The sequence below is a fragment of the Pan paniscus genome, chromosome 9 (genome assembly GCF_029289425.2).
Source record: "Pan paniscus chromosome 9, NHGRI_mPanPan1-v2.0_pri, whole genome shotgun sequence".
Taxonomy (NCBI): domain Eukaryota; kingdom Metazoa; phylum Chordata; class Mammalia; order Primates; family Hominidae; genus Pan; species Pan paniscus.
This window is the reverse complement of record NC_073258.2, coordinates 40,148,640-40,170,729: the sequence shown is the minus strand read 5'-3', so window position 1 is coordinate 40,170,729 and position 22,090 is coordinate 40,148,640. Positions and strand designations below refer to the sequence as shown.

The 22,090-nt window shown below is 34.4% G+C and overlaps 1 long non-coding RNA gene across 1 annotated transcript; it reads right to left on the bottom strand.

Moving 5' to 3' along the window:
- Positions 1-223: 223 nt before the first annotated feature.
- Positions 224-15,951, bottom strand: LOC130540591 (uncharacterized). Its single transcript, XR_008954585.1, has 3 exons — positions 15,849-15,951; positions 4,070-4,129; positions 224-435 (listed from the first exon to the last, which is right to left on the bottom strand). It is a non-coding gene; the product is annotated as an uncharacterized LOC130540591 (long non-coding RNA).
- Between the last annotated feature and the right edge of the window lie 6,139 nt (positions 15,952-22,090).

Below are 22,090 nucleotides of genomic sequence, written 5' to 3'. Positions count from 1 at the left end.
TAAGAAATAGGTTTCCTTGTCTAATCCCAACAACCCTAATGTGTCTGTCACAAATTTCATAAGGAATGTATGACATTCACAAAGCGACTTTGACTGATGCTAAGCTACTGATTATCTTTTCTCATTTATTAATTTAGAAATCTTTTTTTTTCTGTGTGATCACTTGTGTTTCCAGTGACTATATATGGCACAACCAAGAATTGACACTAAAGCAAATGTCTCCTGATGTTATGGTGATGAAGCTTTTAAGAACTGAAGTCATAAGGAAACTCAGTGATATTAGACAGACAGGGGAAGTACACACGGGTGCATGTGCATCAAGATTGAGACTGGGCATAAGCACTATGTGAGCCCAGGTGCTGGGTTTTTCTGCTGCCACCCACAACATTCGTATCTGGAAAAAGTCAGCTTAAGATGAACATCACAAGAGGGAACCTTGAAGAGGGAACCAAGAAAGAGAATCAATAAACATATGCCTTGATGGTAATAATCTGATTGATTATTTAGAGTACATTTTTATATATTATACACTTGAACTTATATTAAGCTTATGTTTTTGTTTGTGTTTTAATTATCAGCTGACAAAGGCCTTTTCTCTTTTCCTGCATATATATTACACCATATTCATTTTATAAACACATTTCTCAAAATTCTTGCTTATTATAGATGAAAAAACACCAATTTAATTTCTCTTTTTCTTTTTCTTTTTCTTTTTTTGGACTAAATTAGCCAGCCATTGTAATGTCCCAGGAAAGCACAGCTCACAGTACATTATAGTGAATTCAACTTCAATCACATGGAATAATACTCAGCTCAATTATCATTTCAACTCAATTGCATTCATTCCTACTGGGTTTAAATTCCATTTTCTTAGTAGGCCCTCTTTTTTCCCTAAAAGTGGGATACTATTAAGCATATAGTAGTAGCACTTTTGAATACAACAGAATGGAATCAGACTTTTATTGAGGTCAAACAAAATTGGAGAAGAATTGCATATAAATCCACCTCTGCTCGTGTTTTCAGCATTATATGTGCATTTAATGTTAATTTAGTTCAAATTATAATTTTCTATATTTCTATAATTTAATTAACCTCTTCTCACTCTATGCTTCAATATCTCTTTGTTTGCAACTCCTTGGTAACACTTAGCACATTTGACTTGCTCTGTGAGGATGAGGAAGTCACGTTGATTGGATTTCTAGGTGACAATTACTGTATGGGTTTCTTTATACACAGGTGATCTCCATTTTCTCATTGAATCCTAGCATTAACACTTTACAGTTGATGCTAATTTGATGCTAATTATCCATAGGTAGTACTAAATTTCAGAAGATTTAGGAACATTATTTCAAACCACAGTACAATACATAGAAGGGCTGGCTTTCAAACCAAGTATATCCTAATCCAAAACTCAATTTATGCTATCTCTAATTATCCATGCCAGGCTTTATCACTAGACTGTAAGCTACCTAAACTCAATAATATTGATTTCTTGCAGAATACAGCATTTTCTTAGCAAATTGCAAATTTTTATATAATGTTGGCCGCAGGATAACTCTCAATATGTTTATTCATGACACGTAGGCTTGATACTCCATTTTACAATAAAAAAAAGACTAATTACTTTGATCCTCAAAGTGATTTTATAGAAGTAGAAAAATCATTACATTTTTCAGGGCTAAAGTATGGGGAAAATAATGAACAAATAAACAAATAAATAAATGAATGAATAAAAACTACAAGGATCTAAATAATAAATCACTTAATTATTTAAAGCCAAATCTGACTCACAATGAATGGCATTGCTTCTTTTTCTGTGTTCTGTTCCCAAAATAAAATAATATATATTAGGGAAAAATCAACCCAAAGAAATTCAGATTTTTTTTCTACATATATGCTATACATAAATGAAATATTAAAACCTCCACCCAAGTTCTGAAAAAAGCTATTTATTGAGACAAAGCACATTGAAATGTGTTAGTATATTTAGAAGTTCACTTTTCCTAAGATGATGAGAAAATCTACAGTGTACTGCTCATTTTTTATTATAATTACCAAAATAATTATTAAAAAATATTTTTTCAAGTCCAAAACAAACCAAAATGAAATAAAACTTTAGATCAAGGCAGCTTTTTCCTAAACTATATTAGAAACTTTTTTAAAAAGATTAATGTATTTTATATAACTTTCTGTTAAAAACAAAAAATCATTCAATTTATAAGTATACTAATAATTATCCAGAAAATTAAAAAACATATCTTCTAATTTCCAAGTTTCCATTTAGAATTATGCTCATTACTTTAGATATTTTTTATAAGCACATACAATTGATAAAGGAAGGAAGTAATTGAACTTCAAATTAGAATTTTATATATAAGCTATCTCTTAATTCAACCTGGCTTTAAATCTGTGAATAAAAGTAAAACCAACTTCAGTTGATATGAATTTAATAACCTTATGACAGTAGAAAGAAATGGGCATGGATTTGCTTTTGACTAAGATAAATATTAAAGTTAAGTTTTTCCTCTCTACTTAGCTTTGCAGTTACCCTCAAGGCATTAATCTATTGAAAGGGATAAGATATCATCTTTCAGAGAAAACATGTCATAAATATTTTGATAAAGTATTTGTAATCCTCGAAAACAGATGGCTGTTCCAAAAATATTGTCAGCTGAGAAGGTTTTGCTGACAGAATCGTATTAAACAACAGCAACTGGGTTTTGCACTGCACAATCAGATGTATTCTCTTCTATTAATCAATGACAGCTGGCTGATTTTTCTGACAGCTGGATCTAACAAGACCTAATTTTCACCCTTTGCTCTATTGCTGACTAATGAAACCCAAATCAAGTGAAATAGGCTTTTGCAGGGTGAGGGGTATAATGATAGATTAACAAGTAGAGGAGAAACATGAAGAATGTTGACTCAACCTTATAAATATGGGAAAATGGAAATATTCCCAAGGACCATGGGCAGAAGTATCTTCCAGAAAATTTATATATCAGGGGAAAAGATCCCTATATCAATAATGATAACACAATAAGGAGAATGTTCATTTCCCCCAGGGGTTTCCACTTGGGTAATGACATTCCATTACCTACTTGATTATTGCATCTAGTTTTCTTTATTAACCTTTGGATAATATTTTGGTGGGTGGACTGCATGACTTTGCATTACTAAAACTCAAGTTTTGCTGTTGTAATTTAGAATTTAGTATATTCTTTATACAGGATTACAAAGTTACTTACTGTATTAGTCTGTTCTCATGCTGCTAATGAAGACATACTTGAGATTGGGTAATTTATAAAGTAAAGGAGGTTTAATGGACTCATAGTTTCACATCGCTGGAGAAGCTTCACAATCATGGCAGAAGACTAAGGAAGAGCAAAGGGACGTCTTACATGGCAGCATGTGTAGGGGAACTGCCTTTTATAAAACTATTAGATCTTGTGAGACTCATTCACTATCATGAGAACAGCATGAGAAAAACCTGCCCCCCATGATTCAATTACCTCCCACAGGGTCGCCCCCATAACACACAGGGGTTATTAAAATTCAAAGTCAGATTTGGGTGGGGACACAGAGCCAAACTTTATCATTTACTATTTGTAATTTTTTTACTACTAAGAAGGTAAAAAAAAGGTCATCAACCAATTTTTCTAAATATCAAATGAGCCAAGGCATGGAAACGATGGATGTAATCAATGTAATAGACAAGGAGTGAGTTTAAGGGCACTCTTTAAATACTTTGTTGAATTTCTCCCATTATTTGTCATTGTCTCAAATTTTCTATTCATTTATTTTTTTTGCCTCTTTGATATTTTTCTCTCCCTTCCAATACAGTATAAATTTATGTAAGCAAGAATTTTGTGTTGATCATTTCTGTATTACATCCTCAGTGTAGAAAACAATGCCTACAATAAAATATGTCCTCAGTAAATAAATGTTCAAGGAATGCCATGCAATGTACCTATAAAGTTGAATTCACAGTATACATTTTGTGTTCTGAATTAATTTACTTTTTATTTGCAAAAATTATTTATTTATCAAATATACATTCTGTACCTACCATGTATGAAGCATTGTATTAGTTGCTTCAGAGCAAATATGAGTAGGATATCATCACTATCTAGAAGGGTTCACAGGAAGGTGGAAAAGAAAAGAAGAAAACCAAACATTAGAGCAAATATTTCATTTTCTTATTTATTTGTTTATGTATTCATTTATTTATTTTGTGATCGTGTCTCACTCTGTGGCCTAGGTTGGAGTGCAGTGGGGCTATCTCACCTCACTGCAACCTCTGCCTCCCGAGTTCAAGTGATTCTCCTGCCTCAGCCTCCCAAGTAGCTGGGACTAGGACTACAAATGCATGCCATCACACCTGGCTAATTTTTGTATTTTTAGTAGAGAAGGGGTTTCACCATGTTGGCCAGGCTGGTCTCAAATTCCTGACCTCGAGTGATCCACCCACCTCAGCCTCCCAAAATGCTGAGATTACAGGCATGAGGTACCGCCCCCGACCTCCTTTGCATTTTTAGTTTTTAAGTAGAGAAATTCAACTTTCATGCAAAAAGCAAAATCCAGGTATTTTAGATCTGAAAGTAATTGGGATTTGCTAATCCACATTCATTTCACAGAGAAGAAATTCAGGGACCCATAGGCTAAAAGAGCTGTGTAATATTTCTTTGCTTGTTAGGGAAGATTTTCTAATTTTCAGGCCCATTCTTTAAACGAGTGTATTCATCCATTTTTTCAAATTTTGAACACTTATAAAAGCTATGTAGGGGAGATGAAGAATGGAAGGTATAATGTGAAATGATTAAAATATTGTTTCTATCTTATAAGTAGCAAAAAGATTACTGGAAAATATATTATTTAGGTATTTTTGGCAATCATCTGAAATTTTATAAATACTGGGACCTCCCATACACTTGGGTAGTTTTAAATTGTTTAATTTAAAGTTTTTTTCCTGACACAGTGCCTTGCAAGTATTTATTCAAAATGGTTAAACTGATAAAGAATGAATGAGTGAGTGTATTACACAAAGATGCCCACATTATTCATTTTTATAGAAATTCTGATAATATATGAGAGAAATGTACTTTTATCTTTTTATAAGGCACCTGACACATTCTATATGGCCCATGCTTATCATTGACTCTAACCTGATATTATCTTAAATAAATTCTAGAAAGGTAACTTTCAGGCCATATAATTTAAAAGTCTGCCATTAGCCAGGCATCATGCAAATATGAAAAAAATCAAATATTAACGTGAGTTATTCTCATCCTTAGGTAGCTCATAAACTAATGAGGTAGGCATAAATATGAACATGTACAAATATAAAGTGTGAAAAGTGACTTGATTCACTTAAAAAGTCTTGGTTAGTATCGTTATAAAAATGTCTCACAAGTCTAGATTTTAAATTTGAGTTTATTTGCTTTGTGTCATATTTGTATGTTCTGCTACCCACTGCATGCCTCCATATGAGCTTACCATAAACATTTCAAGAAAGATGGGCAGAACTTATCTCATTATTATTTCCGAAATGTATCATATTTCTTATGCTTGTAATCTCTTTTAATGGTAAAATCACTAACCTAGTCATTCAAGTCATTTTTATTGCTCATACATAATTAATTTGCAAGACTCTTGATTTTCCCTTTGTTTCCTTCCTTATATCTGCTGTCCATTCCTATTATTTCTTACGTAGTTCTGTCTATTCCTATCATTTCTTATGTAGTTGAGGCCTCTGATTCTCTTTAACCAGAATCAGTACTAGAGTCTGCTCAATTTTTTCTTGCTTCAAATTCTGGAGAACATTTCATAGAACAGCAATGGCATGACTGAAGTCATATAATTATAAGAATTGACTTATTCTCAGGAAATTGCAAAATGTTGGCTGTCACCAGGACTTAAGAGAGCAGTTAAGGTGTGCAATGACTTGATATAAGTACTTAGGCTGGGCGCTGTGGCTCCCAAAGTGCTGTAATCCTAGCACTTTGGGAGGCCGAGGTGGGTGGATCACTGAGGTCAAGAGTTTGAGACCAGCCTGGCCAACATGGTGAAACCCCGTCTCTACTAAAAATACAAAAAATTAGCTGGGCATGGTGGCTTGCACCTGTAATCCCAGCAACTCAGGCGGCTGAGGCAGGAGAATTGCTTGAACCTGGGAGAAGGAGGTTGCAGTGAACCGAAATGGCGCCATCGCACTCCAGCCTGGGTGACAAGAGCTAGTAGATTCCATCTCAAAAAAAAAAAAAAAAAAGAAAGAAAGAAAGAAAGGAAGAAAAAAAAAGTGTACTTACACTTCCAAGTTTCGACTAGATTATGTATACTCTAAAGGTATTACGCAATTCATGAGGTGTGGTTCAAATGGCTGACTAGAAGCAGCTAGTGGGCACTTCTCTCATGAAGAACAATCAAAATAGCAAGTAAATATTAACATTTGAGTAGACCATTGAAGAGAGCCTTTGGAATTCATCAGAGAAGTGACAGGAATCAGGGAAAGCAGAGAAGAGTGAAGTAAGGCAGCCTGCTGAGCTGGGTCTAGCGTGGAGCCAGGAGAGCCTCCCTGTCACAGTGAAGGAATGAGTGAGTGAGAGACCCACAGGGTCTCACCCTTCCATCATGGACTTTTACAATCTTAGCCATAGGGGAGCCCTCTCGACCCTTACCTCTGCCATTCAGAATAACACAGAGAGCTGCTTGGAGACTTTGCAAAGGAACTACTCAAACCCACATGGAGTCACGCAGGCTTTTGATCCCTAAGCAGCTGCAAGTAGATGCCAGCTGCCACTGTTGTGCCAGGGAGGGAGCAGAGAGGTCAGGCATTTTTGCACACCCCAAAGCCAGTCACTTCTGTCACTGCTGTGGGACGAAAGAGTGTGAAGACTGTGCACCCCATGACTGCCTGCTTCTGCTGCTCCCTGCTAAGTGGGGGCTGCCTTCCCTGTTATCAAATCCTCAGCGCAGCTGCTGTGCTACCATCTGAGCATTGTGGCTGTGGCTCAGCATTCTTCTGAGAGCCCAGCCCCTAGAGGATCATGATCTACCCTTCAGGTACCACAACATTTATTGCTTCCTCCATTACTGTCACCCTTGCCACTGCCAGGCCAGGGATGGAGTAGAGAAACTGGGCACCTTGACACACCCCAACAGCAAAATCCACCATCACTTCTGTGGCACAAAAGTGCAAGTGAGCTGCATGCCCCATAGCTGCTAGCTTCCATTGCTCCTGCTGAAGAGGGCCAACTCTCCCCAGTAACATACCTGCAGAGTAGCTTCTCTGCCCTTGCCTGATCACTGTGGTAAAGGCCTGGCCCTGTTTTGAAAGCCTAGCCTCTGGAGGCCTGCATTCTATGCTGAGATCCAGCCACATCAATGCTGCCATAGTCACTTCCAGAACAGGAAGGGAGTGAAAGATTGGGCACCTCTGTGTCCCCAAATAAAGGATACTGCCACTGCTCCTGTGGGAGAAAAGCACTAGTGGGCCATGAGCCCCATAGGTGTCTGCCTCCACTGCCACTGCTCCCACCAAGTAGGCCCTGACTTCCCCAGTGAAAGGTTCCTACCTGATCATTTTGGTTGCGACTCAGAGCCTTCCTGAGAACCCAGCCCCTACAGGCCTGCAATGTACCCTGGGGCTCCCACACCTTGAGCATCCTGACACTACAAGAGCATTCTGCCTGCCCTTACCTTGGAGTTCTGCTGGTGACCAGGGGACTAGCTCACCCCTCCCTATTGCAGTTAGCACCTGAATTTGATGGACCTGAGAATAAGTCTGCTGTCCTGGTCTCAGTCCAGTTTCTACAAGACTTGTACACAACATCCAGTGGGCTACCTAGGGGCCTGTGGAGTAGGGGATTGCCTAGCCCAGTCCACCACAACTGGCACCTTGCCTCCTCCCCTGGGATCTGAGGTCAAGCCAACACAATCAGCCAACACCACATCTGACACCCACACATATACTGAAGGACGGAGCCCCTGCCCCTCTGTACATGAAGAAGCAGCATCAGAACAGGCAAGTTATAAAGCTGTCCATATTGGGCTTGGTAAAGAGCTTCCACACTGAAGCCATTCCCATGGAGAACCACAGAACAGATGGTTTCCATGTCTCTCAACTACACTGTGACCTGGTGACAGACAACATTGTATGTCTGAACTGAGAGTCACAAGCCATGGGACACAGATGTGATAGGAAAACAGAGTGCATTCCTGCCTTTCTGGGATGTGGAGCTGATGCAGCTGCCTCTCTTACCTCCCACAGAGACTCTGGTATATTTTACCAGGAGCTCCCCCAGCCATCCCCATCAGAGATGGTTACTGTGCTCATCACTGGTGTATTCATGGGTGAGCCAGGTGGTCCAGCTCTGCCCCGGTCTCCCACCTTTCCTAGCTGAACAGGAAACTCAGAGTGCCAGGCATTTTGTTGTCTAGCCCATCACTTGAAACAACAGAGAACACTTCACAGTAAACAAAAGTCGAGTACATACTTATCGGCCTTTGCCAGAGCTGGCTTTTACCCATAAGCACCACCTACTGGCCTGAATGTTGAACTGCACAACCCAATATATGTAATCTGCCAACATAATATTCACAGGGCTATAGAAGCAAAGCTGAAAGACCCTACCCAATGTGCTCCACAGTCACACCCTCCGGGGCGTCGGGGGAATTTCTATCCAAATGACAGTGAATTCAAAAACAAGAAGTGGCCGTTCCTCCAGATGAGAAGAAACCAGCATAAGAACACTGAATGTAGTGATATTACTGAAAGATTACAGTAGCTGTCTAGCAATAGACTTTAACCAAAATGAAGATTCTTAAATGATAAAGAATTCAAAGTATATATTGTAAGGAAACTTAGTGAGATCCAAGAGAAGGTTCAAAACCAACATAAGGAAATCAGAAAAGTAACTGAGAAAATTGAGAAAAGACAGAGATCTTAAAATAAAAAACAGAACTTCTGGAAATGAAAAATTTACTGAAGGAATTTCAAAATACAGTTGAAAGCTTTAAAAATAGCCTAGATGAAACAAAAGAGAGCACTTCAGAGCTTGAAGAATGGTCTTTTGAATTAACCCAGTCAGACAAAAAAAAGAAAAAAGAAATTTTAAAATGGACAAAGATTTTGAGGAACATGAGATTATGTAAAGCAATCAAATTTATGACTTATCAGCATTCCTGAAGGAGGAAAAAATTTTAAAAGCTTGAAAAACATATTTGAAAGAATAATTCAGGAAATGTCCCTGATTTTACTGGAGATGTAAACATCTGGATACAAGAAATTTGAAGAACACCTTGAAGGTGCTATACTAGATGAATATCACCAGAGAATATAGCCATCAAACTATTCAAGGTCAAAGTGTAAGAAAAGAAAAGAAAAAACAAAACCTAAAAGCAGCTAGAGGGAAGCATCAAATCACCCATGAAGAAAATATCATCAGATGGTGGACCTCTCAGAAGAAACCTTAAAGGTCAAAGTAACTAGGATCCTACTTTTAGTATTCTTAAGAAAATAATTGCCAGCTAAGAGTTTTGTAACCTGCAAAACTAAGCTTTATAAATAAAGGAAAACAAATTATTTCCCAGACAAGCAAATTCTAAGAGAATTTATCACCACTAGACTGGTCCTACAAGAAATGCTCAAAGGACTTTTAAACATAGAAATGAAAAAATGATATTCATCATCATGAAAGCATATGTAAATATATATGATTCTATGAAGCAATTAAACAATTGAGACTGTAAGGAAACTAGCTAAGAACACTATGACAGGAACAGAAGTTGATGTATCAATATTAACCTTAAATGTAAATGGCCTAAATGCTTCATGTACAAAATAGACTGACAAATTAGGTTAAAAAAATAAAACACAACCACCTGCTACCTACAAGCTACTCATCTAATGGGTAACAACAACTATAGACTCACAGTAAAGGGGTAGAAAAAGCTTTATGACTCAAAAGGAAAATAAAAATAAGCAGGAGTAGCCATCGTTATATCATATAAAACAGAATTTAAATCAACAGCAGTTATAAAAAAAGACAACTACATTATACAATTATAAAGAGTTCACTTCAACAAAAACTTTTAACTATCCTAAGTGTATATGCACCTAACACCAAAACACCAAGACATAAAACAAATACTATTAGACCTAAGAAACCAGAGAGACAGCAATGCAATAATGTTGAGGGAGGTCATCACCTCATTGACAACACTGGATAGATCATTGAGGCAGAAAATCAACAAAGAAAATTTGGACTTAAAGTAGACTCTAGCTAAATGGACTTAATAGATATTTACAGAACATTTAACCCAACAACTGCAGAATATAAGTGTTGTTGTTGTTTTTTTAATCTGCACATGGAACATTCTCCAAAATTGACCATATGGTTGGTCATAGAGCATGTCTCAATAAATGTAAAAAATCAGAATCATATCAAGTATCTTCTTGTTCCACACTGGAATAAAATTAGAAGTTACTACTAAGAAGAACTCTCAGAATGACAGAAGTACATGGAAACTAAACAACTAGCTCCTGAATGATCTTTGGGTAAACAATGAAATTAAGGTAGAAATTTAATTTATTTTAAATAAATGAAAACAGAGACACAACATACCAAAACTCCTGGGATACAGAAAAAACAGTGCGAAGAGAAAAGTTTATAGCCTTAAATGTCTATATCAGAAAGATAGAAATGTATTAAATTAACAACCTAACATCACAACTCAAGGAACTAAAAACATAAGACTAAACCGAACCGAAAGCTAACAGAAGAAAAGAAATAACAAAGGTCAGAGCAAAGCTCAATAAGATTGGGGCAAAAAGTGATAAAAAGGATCAATGAAAAGAAAAGTTGGTTGTTTGAAAGGATAAACAAAGTTGATAGTCACTAGGAAGTTTAAACAAGCAAAAAAATAGAAGCTTCAAATAAGCATAATCAGAAACAATAAAGGTTACATTGCAATTGGTACCATATAAACAAAAATAGACCCTCAGAAACTACTATGAACATCTCTATGTGCACAACCTAGAAAACCGTGAGGAATGGATAAAGTGCTGGAAACACAACTTCCTAAAATTGAGCGAGGAAGAAGTGGAAATCTTGAACAAACCAATAACAAGTAATAAAATTTAATCAGTAATTAAAAATCTCCTAAGGGAAAAAACAAAAAACAAAAAACAAGGACCGGACAAACTCACAGCTCAGTTTTACCAGACATATAAAGAAGGGTTACCAATCTTACTGACTATTCTAAGAAATTGAGGAAGTGGGATGCCTCTCTAACTTATTCTACGAAACGAGTATCACCCTGATAATGGTAAAGACAAAATAAGAAGATAAAAAACTACAGGGTAATATCCCTGACGAACGTAGATATAAAATTCTTCAACAAAGTAATAGCCAATTAAATTCAATAGCACATCAATGAGCTAATACATTATAATCAAGTGGGTTTTATTCAAGGGATGCAAGGATGGTTCAACGTATGCAAATGAATAAATGTGATTCATCACCTAAAAATACTAAACATGAAAACTATATGATCATCTCAATAGATAAAAAAATCATTCAATAAATTCAGTATTTCTTTAAGATAAAAACTCTCTACAAACTAAGCATCAGAGAAACATACGTCAAAATAATAAAAGCTGTCTATGACAAACTCACAGTCAAAAATCCTACTGAATAGAGAAAGTTGAAAGCATTTCTGTTAAGTATTGGAACAAGACAAGTATGGCCACTCTCATGATTTCTATTCACCACAGTATTGGATGCTGTAGCCAGGGCAATCAAGCAAGAGAAAGAAATAAAAAGCATCCAAATTGTGAAGACAAAGTTAAATTATCTCTGTTCACAGATGACATGTTCTTTTGCCCATAAAACCCTGAAGATCCCTTCCAAAGACTCTTAGACTTCGTAATTACTTCAGTAAATATTCAGAACACAAAATTGATGTAAAAAATCAATAACATTTCTATACACCAATAACATTCAAGCTAAGAACAAAATCAAGAGCTCAATCCCGCTTACAATAGCCCCCCAAATAATAAAATACTCAGGAATACATTTAAACAAGGAGGTAAAAGATCTCTACAAGGAGAGCTCTAAAACATTGATGAAAGGATTCATAAATGACACAAACAAATGGAAAACATTCGATGCTTAGAGATTGAAAGAAACAATATCATTAAAATGACCATATAGCCCGAAGCAATTTATATTCAACATAATTCCTATCAAATTGCCAATGCAATTTTCTTGGAATGAAAAAAAAATCAGTTCTAAAATTTGTGTGCACTCGAAAAGAAGCCCAAACAGCCAAAACAATCCTAAGCAAAGAGAACAAAACTGGAGGCATCTTATTACCTGACTTCAAATTGTAATACAATTCTATAGCAACCAAAACAGCATGGGACTGGTACAAGAATAGACACAATGACCAATGAAATGGAATAGAGAACCCATAAAGAAAGTCACATACTTACAAGCAACAGATCTTTAACAAAGTTGGCAAAAATAAACAATGGGGGAAAAGACATTCCATTTAATAAACGGTGCTGGGAAAATTCAATTACAATATGTGAAAGAATGAAACTGGACTCCTATCTCTCACCATGTAAAAAGTTTACTCAATTTGTGTTAAACACTTAAATATAAGACCTCAAACTATAAAAATTCTCGAAGAAAATCTAGGAAATACTCTTCTGGAACTCGGCCTAAGTAAATAATTAATGACTAAGACCTCAAAAGCAAATGCAACAAGAAGAAATGTAGACAAATGGGACTTAATTAAAAAGAAGTTTCTCCCCAGCAAAAGAAATAATCAAGAGAATAAACCCAAACGCCTACATAATGGGAGAAAATATTTGCAAACTACACATCTAACACAAGACTAACATCCAGAATGTACAAGAAACTCAAACAACCCAATGAGAAAAATAAATAATCTCATTAAAAAGTGGACAAAGAACATGAACAGAAATTCTCAAAAGACAAATAAGTGGCCCACAAACATATGAAAAAATGCTCAACATCACTAATCATCTGAATAATACAAATTAAAAACACAGTTAGATACCACCTTATACCAGTTAGAATGGCTACTATTAAAAAGTAAAAAACAAACAAAAAAACCCCCCAAAAAACAAAAACAGATATTGGCAAGGATGAGGAGGCTATAGAACACCTGTACACTTTTGGTGGGAATCTAAATTAGTACAACCTCTATGGAAAGACAATATGGAAATTTCTCAAAGAGCTAAAAGTGGAACTGTCATTTGACCCAGTAATCTCACTACTGCTTACATATATCCAAAGGAAAAGAAATCTAAAAGACACCTGCACTCAGATGTTTATCAAAGGACAATAGGAAAAAAAGTGGTGTGTGTGTGTGTGTGTGTGTATAAAATGGACTAGTAATCTGCCATAAAAAAGATTAAAATGTGTCTTTTGCAGCAACATGGATGGAACTGCCTTCAGTTCCATTATACTAAGTGAAATAACTCAGAAACAGAAAGTCAAACACTGCATGTTCTCACTTCTAAGTGTGAGATAAATAATAGGTAAATATGGACATACAGAGTAGAATAAAAGACATTCGAGAATCTAAAAGGTGAAAGGAAAGGAAGGGAGTGAGGGATGACAAATTACCTGTTTGGTCCAATGTTCGCTATTTGAGTGATCAGTACACCAGAAGCCCAAACTTCACCATTATGCATTATATCCATGTAACAAATCTACACTTGTACCCCCTGAATCTATAACAGAATAAATAAACACCCTTTAAAGAAACCTTGTCATCATCTATTCATTTTTATAAGAATTGATATTCAATAATGTAACTGAATCAGCTAGAATCTAAAGTTTTCTATGAGCTATGTACTGAAATAAAAAGCAATTCATTATTTTATTGTTTAATGAGTCTAGGTCAAAAATACAGAAAGAAGCAAATGAGTTTGATAGCTAAATTTATCATTAATCTTGTCCTTAATCTCACCCAAACTAACCTGTTCTTACTCAACAGTTGGTCTGTTTCTAATAAGCATTTTCTTATTCCATCCCCATTGTCTTAATTTGCTTCAGCCTTTGTCCTTATTTGTAAGGGCACTGAATGCATTTCAATGCATAGATTTGTTATCCAGTTAGACTGCAGTTCCTGTAGACTGAGAGCTACTTGGTCTTTTTTTTCTTTTCGGTTTCTTCCCACAGAGCACTAAAAAGGGCAAGTCTGTCTTCACAAGAGAATCCACAAATAAATGTTGGTGATTGAATAGCTCCAAAAATATTGAAAGTTTTTTTAATTGCCTGTTATTATTTTAAACTAACTTATCATGTAACATATAATCATACAGCTCCTCCAGAGGCAGCAAGGCTAAATAAGAATCTATTTCTTAGCATGATAATGTTTCCAGTTTATTTGCATATTTTACTCCTGATACGTTTTCTTTTACAAATCCTCTTTTACAGCAAACTTAAGCCATTTCTAATATACCTGGCTATTTCTATAGTGAAATGGAAAAGCAACTTTTGGGGCGACTTTGGTTGTTCTTCTACACATAATAAAAATTTAGATATCTCTAGAACCTTCATTTCTAAAATTTTGTTAATAGTTTGTTTAAAATATCTTGTATTGGATTTGATGATCTACGTTCAATTCTTGTATCTTTCTTCTTATAAATAATATCTAAATACAACTCTGATATCTTGCCTCTTTTGAGAGTCTAAAAATCAGGGTTGTTGATCTGAGACCTCTAGACTGTCTTCTCCCATTTTGTTTTTTATAAAACAAGGTCTATTTTTACCTCTTTTTCTCCTAAAAACAGTGTGGATTTCTTATTGTTTCCTAAGGTCGTATGCTTGTGAAACTTATAAAACTAGGAGACAATATAATCTTAAGTTTTTATTTATGGTTCTATTGCAAATACTGTGGACATGAGTCAATATCTATTTTTAAGTAAGTGGATTGAAATAAATAACATAGTAAAGAGCTTTGAACTCACACACAATTTGGAATGTACGCAATTGATAACAGATACAATTAACTAGATCACGATAAAAACATCAATGTAGATATTTGAGGGACTATTTTTCTATGTAATTGTAATGTTTTAATGGTAAATTATATATAATGAACACAGCATACTCAATATATTTTTCAAGTCACATTATTTTTTAAATGTGTTAAAATAATACACAATGAAACTATTACCTAGAAATGCTGTTCAGTTGTTCTCAGTAGATATTGCTTATATAAAGCCAAAAGTAGAATCAACAGAGCTGATTTTGTGAAAAAAAATGAAATAAAGATATTAGAATCATATACCTAAGATAAATAATTTGCATTTTATGATAACACATCAAAGGCAAAACCATAGCACAATAATCTCAAATTTTTGAGATAGTTTGCACTTCAAATCTATACTTTATAAGATTTTCATCATGAAATAAAAATGCCCATGAAATCGAAAGTAGGCTATTAATTTTTCTCCATTTTCCCGTGCGTAAAATTTTTTTCCCATATGAGAGTTTAAGTATTTAAAGTCAAGGATTTAAAAAATATCAACCTCTACATATACAATTAATATTTGCTAATTAAACCTTGAATATTATTGACAAATTTAGTGAAATTTACAATAATTACTATTCTTGTATTTGACATTACCGAGGAGCTACATATTGCTTACATAAAGAAAAGTTACTCTACTGTTACAGAAAGGACATTTGAAATCACTTGTCATTTCTGCCATCAATCACCAGTTTATAACTCTGGTATCAAATCTTCCCCACAGGTACCTGGACAAAATTCTTATTAGGCCATCCATTAAATGCTTATGTTACCATTGGCAAACTTGGCTCATCCTTTGGTGTTTTCACTCAGTTTTTGTATTTAGGTATCCCTCTGATTCATCAGTCACTTAGATAATTCTTGGGGAGATGTCCTGGAGTGAAGTAATTATACAAAATTATTAGATTTTTAGACTTGAAGTCTGTTGTTAAAGACATAAAAACTATAACATGATCTATAGTACAATGCTATATTACTGAATAATTGTATATAAATGTCCAAAATGAACACAATAGTTAAACAACGGGAAATAGAATTTCACTTACAATGTACAAAATGTAAAGAAATGTGCAAAGACATGCCTACAAGGAAAAAATATTTAAACTTAAAAAAAATTCCACCAGGTATAGAATCTGGAGACTTACATTCTAAGCCTGGCTCTTCTATTTATTAGCTATAGAACCTCATGTAAGTAACTTGATGTGAGTATCCTAGTCACTGAGAATCATTTATTTATTTGGAAATCTCTGGGCTGAATTAAGTATGCCCCCCAATGCAAAAAAAGAAATAAGAGAAGTTCGGTAGAATATAGTTTTTTAAAAATATTATGTAAGTTACTTTTATATTCTCTGTTAACTGTAGCTTATTTACTTGCAAGTAGAAAAGTAAACTCCAAGGTAAGATTGTCTTCATTGTCTTCTATTTCTATGCTAATTGCTTCTCTTTCATCTTGCTATTTATTTTGGAAAATTACATCATGGTATGATATTTACCAATTTAGATATATTTTATAGTTTTATTGTGTCCTTGGATTTTAGACCAATTTTGCACAAAGGAAGACCCTTAGGCACCCAGAAAAGTTACTTGCAGATTGTTGTGTTTGATATATCTCATACTATACCTATATGTATATTGTACCTATATCTATATTTATTTATATATAGGTATATATATGTATAGTATATATGCAACTATATATAATATATATGTTACTATATATATACTATATACATACTTATACATGCTATATGTTATACAGTATTATATATTATAACATAATCATATAAATTGTATAACAGCATATACATGAATGTATACGTACTTACATAAGTAAGTATAAGTATATATATATATATTGAGTGTGTATATACTTACACTCAGCATATTTATAAATATACTTATACTTAATAAATGTATTCATATATACTTATACTTCCTTATGTAAGTGTATATACACTCATATATGTGCTTATATATACTCATATATATATTCGTAACTATAGCTATCTCATCTGTCTCTCTGATTATAGAATTTACATTTAAGTTAATGGCAAAAATGTAACGCTTTATCCTAGAAGAAAAATTATGGGGTTAAAAACGAAGCTGGAAACCATCATTCTCAGCAAACTAATACAAGAACAGAAAACCACATGTTCTCACTCATAAGTGGGAGTTGAACAATGAGAACACATGGACCCAGGGAGGGAAACATCACACACTGGGGCCTGTTGTGGGGGTGGGGGGCTAGGGGAGGGATAGCATTAGGAGAAATACCTAATGTAGATGACGGCTTGATGGGTGCAGCAAACTACCATGGCACGTGTATACCTATATAACAAACCTGCACGTTCTGCACACGTATTCCAGAACTTAAAATATAATAAAAAAAAATTTTAAAAAGAAAATGCAAATCAAAACTGCAATGAAATACCATCTCACAGCATCAAAATGGTGATTATTAAAATGTCAGGAAACAATAGATGCTGGCGAGGCTGTGGAGAACTAGGAATGCTTTTACACTGTTGGTGGGAATGTAAATTAGTTCAACCATTGTGGAAGTCAGTGTGGTGATTCCTCAAGGGTCTAGAACCAGAAATACCATTTGACCCAGCAATCCCATTACTGGGTATATACCCAAAGGAAAATAAATAATTCTACTATAAAGACACATGCACACGTATGTTTATTGCAGCACTATTTACAATAGCAAAGACATGGAACCAACCCCAATACCCATCAATGATAGACTGGATAAAGAAAATGTGGTACATATATACCATGCAATACTATGCAGCCATAAAAATGAATGAGAACATATCCTTTGAAGGGACATAGATGAAACTGGAAGGCATCATCCTCAGCAAACTAACACATGAACAGAAAACCAAGCACCACATATTCTTACATATAAGTGTGAGTTGAACAATGAGAACACATGGACACAAGGAGGTGGACAACACACACCAGGGCCATTCCTGGGCTCGGAGGGGTGGAGGAGAGGGAGAGCACTAGGACAAATAGTTAATGCATGTGGGGCTTAAAACCTAGATGATGTGTTGATAGATGCAGCAAAAACAACTATGGCATACGTAGACCTATGTAACAAGTCTACACATTCTGTACTTGTATCCCGGAACTTAAAGTGAAATAAAATAAAATAAAATGGCAGAAGCTCTATTTAAAATCTATTATACCTGCAGCCAAACTCATTTCTAGAGAAAGTCTATCAAGCTGCACTGCCACTAAAAGCTTATGAGTGCCCATTTCACTGCATCCTCACCAACAATGAATCTTTGATTTAATGAAGATATTTGTCATTTTCATAGGTGAAAAGAGAATAATTTCATTACATTGGGTTAATGAGAATGAATATTATTCAGTCTCTTCAGGCTTATGCAATACACTTATGACAGAAAAGTTAAAATGATGCCACTATGCTGTACTAATATCGATTGTATGACATAAAAGTAAGAGAAAGTTTCAGAATATTGTAACAGAGAGAAATAAAACAATATTTATTAGTTATGAGGTACTCAGTAGAACAGACATGCGACACTCAAAATAACAAAAAGTAAAACATTCTGATATGTATACTAGAAAGACAATTTATACACTGATAAAATATAGTGGAATTTTCAAGAGGAGCAAGCATTATATACTACCTAAATGATTCAACAGATTTGAAAGAAATTACTATTGGATATAAATTACATTGTATATATAAAGAAAAAATTTTGTATATAAAAGAAAGATCTTATGATCATATTTTTTTGATTTTAGTTACATCACTCACAAGACTAAAATCAGCTGGCAACATTTTCCTGTATCCCTGACTATGTCTATCTCCTTTATGTGAACCTGGAGAGCCAGTGGATCCTCTCCTTGAATGTACTGAGATAGGCACAAAGTTTATTTCTGTGGCTATATTTTTTGGTGGCTGAATAAAAATCCCCATCTATCCAATCTGTATTCAATTATTGCCAGCTTTGGAGTCCTTGTTTGCATTTATTTTTAAAATGGCTTTGTATTTTCATGTTCTAGTTAATTCTGCACTTATTTCACCTTTCAGATAGTAATTCATTTCTAAATTACTTCAAGGTCAAGGTTTCTCAATATACTTCTAGAGTACGGGAAAGACCGTCCATTTGAGAGGTTCTAGAGTAAATCCCTGGAGTTTAACTCTCAGCCTTAAGCCAGTAGTTTATATGACTTTGAACAATGCTGTCTCCTCTGACTTTCACTTTCGTCATCTGAAAACTGGATATAATAATGACCTCACTGAGTTTTGCTTAGAATAAATGAAACACTATTTCAATGATTCTCAAACCTGGGAGCATCTTAGAATTACTTGGGCATTGATATTTTTAAAACACCTTGGGTTATTTAGTGTGTGTCTGTCTTCTTAAATGACAAACTTGTACTTGCTAGGAAAAGTTCTGATTCTGCCAGCAAGTCTGTGGTCAGATTAGCCATAACTAATTTGGGATTCTTATTAGAAATATACACCTTTGGGTGCTGAATTTTTTATTTTTGGGGGTGATTTGCATTTTGGTATCTTAAGGCATTTTAATTTATGTCAAGATATCTATGTTGTAATCATTATTGCTTGTCACAAAATATGCAACATTTATTCCTGGGTAAAAAACAAATGTTTTTAATCCACTGGCAGGCTAGGTATACCCTCTTAACACCTCTGCCTAAATAGAGAAAGATGTCATTTTTGACCTCGGGCTAAAATCAGGAAAGGAATGAAATAGAGAAAAGCTTGGGATATTCAATCTGAATAGGCTACAGGAGACAATATCTAAATTATATGGAGTGCCTATTGTATACCATATAGCTCACAAAACAGTTGTACAATATATTTATACAGTATAGCTACAGAAAACAGATATACAATATAGTTCCCAAATCTATATAACTATAATATAAAGTGATATTATTACCATGATTTAGTAGATGGAGAAATTAAGTTTCGGAGAAGTGAGTATATGGTCTACATAGATAATGGATTTTTCAATTCTATCTAACTACTACTTTGACCAATAATGCATTATCCTACATTAAATAGTGGGACATAACTAGAGAGACCAATTTTAAGAAAATAAAAACACTAACAAACATAGAACACTTTAACACTCTCAAAGGAAACATTTGAATCTCTTTAGCACCCATTAGAATTGATAGGAAGATAACTTTACTGATTTTAATAATAGTGAAATGCTATGGATAACAATGTAATAAAACTTGAGGTTAATACCAAATAGTGATGATATGATGCTATAAGAAAAAAAAAATAAAACTCTTTTAAACAACTTGTTATATCAAAAAGGAAATCCAAGTTGAAATAGGGTAATTTAAAAAGTTACATGTTAAAATAGATGAGATATAGATAAAAGGGTTTTTAAGAGAAACTAAAAGCTGTATATATTTTTATTATCAAAAAATCAAATTCAGGACACTAAAAATATAATTAGGCATTGGAAAAGTAGAATGATCTGATTTTAACAAATGTAAATGTTGACATTAATGAATAACAAAACAAAAAGTGATAGAACTAATAAATTAAGAGATAACCCATTCCCAAAAATAGAAGGAACAACAACAGCAAAAATTATCTTCAAAGATAATGTCTAACCACACACAGGAAGACATCATATGAGACTATTATGTTCACATCTAGACAATTTTTTTTTGCAATGACTGAGCACCATGAAAAAACAAAACATCAAAATCAATCTTCAAAAAGATATCAAATCTAGATAGAACAATGCTTACAAATAGAAATGAAATTATCAACAGGCCATTTAATATGAGATTTCTACAAAATATTCTGAAAATATTAAGCCCCATGGCCATTTAAAGGGCTCCAGAAGAAAGGAAACATTTTAAAAAAGTACCCAATTATTTTATTCTAATATTATCTCAGTACCAAAATCCAACCAGGATTGTGCATTCTCACATACAAGCAGATATTCACACACACATGCAGACTTCCATGTGCGTGCACACAGATTTCAGTTTCCATGCCTCCAATTAGAGAATGGCTATGTCATATAGAGCAAAAAATATATAAAGATCCGCATACAATAGTACATTATTCCTTACTCAATAAAAGCTCATTTCTTGCTCTTGTTAAAGAACTTAGCAAGAACTTAGAGTCTGTTAGCAAGTTGCCAAGGATACTCTCTCCCCCATGCTGGCATTCACAAACACAAGGATATTGGTGGCTTTGCTGATGTCAACATTTATTTTCCAAGTCAGCCACCTGGAAGTGGAAAAAAGCCATAATGCAGCACCGTGTGCAAGGTTTTTGTGAGTCAGTCCTGGAAAGGTACCTCATCAATTCAATTCACATGGCATTGATGAAAATACATCACAAGCCCTAGCTGCAAGGGAGCCTGGGAAATGTAGCTCCTCTAAGGTCAGCCATTTTCTAGCAACAGCTTGATACCAGCTTGATACCAAGAAAAATAGAGCTTATATTCTGGAGTAAATTTAGCTTATTTCTCAGGGTAGTTGTGAGGATTAGATGAATTTATTGTTGTCAAGTACTCAGAATAATGTCTGTTAAATGGAAATCTTCCAGTGAATTATCTTAATGTCCATTCTGTTTATCCCTAGTCTTACTCCATGTTATGGTCTTACTACTTCCCTTATGTTTTACTCAGAAAACTTTAAGCTATAACAAGAGAAATATCTAAAATCCAGTGGTTTTAGCAGTAAGAAATTATTATAAGGTAATTTAAATGAAGCCTTAAATTGTGACAATCTCAAGGTTGCTGAATTGAGCATCTCAGTGAAATCAACAAATATGTAGTGTCTTTCAGCTTTTATGTCCAGGATTCACTCTGTGTTAAGATTTATATACATAAGACTTTGTCCCATAATAAATAGAAAATGTATTGGGAATCCCAAGATACAGGAATATCTAGAAAAATATTACTGACAAGGACACTTCCTTCTGTATATTTTACTAACGTAAAAACATTAACCAGAAATTCTCAAGAAAGTT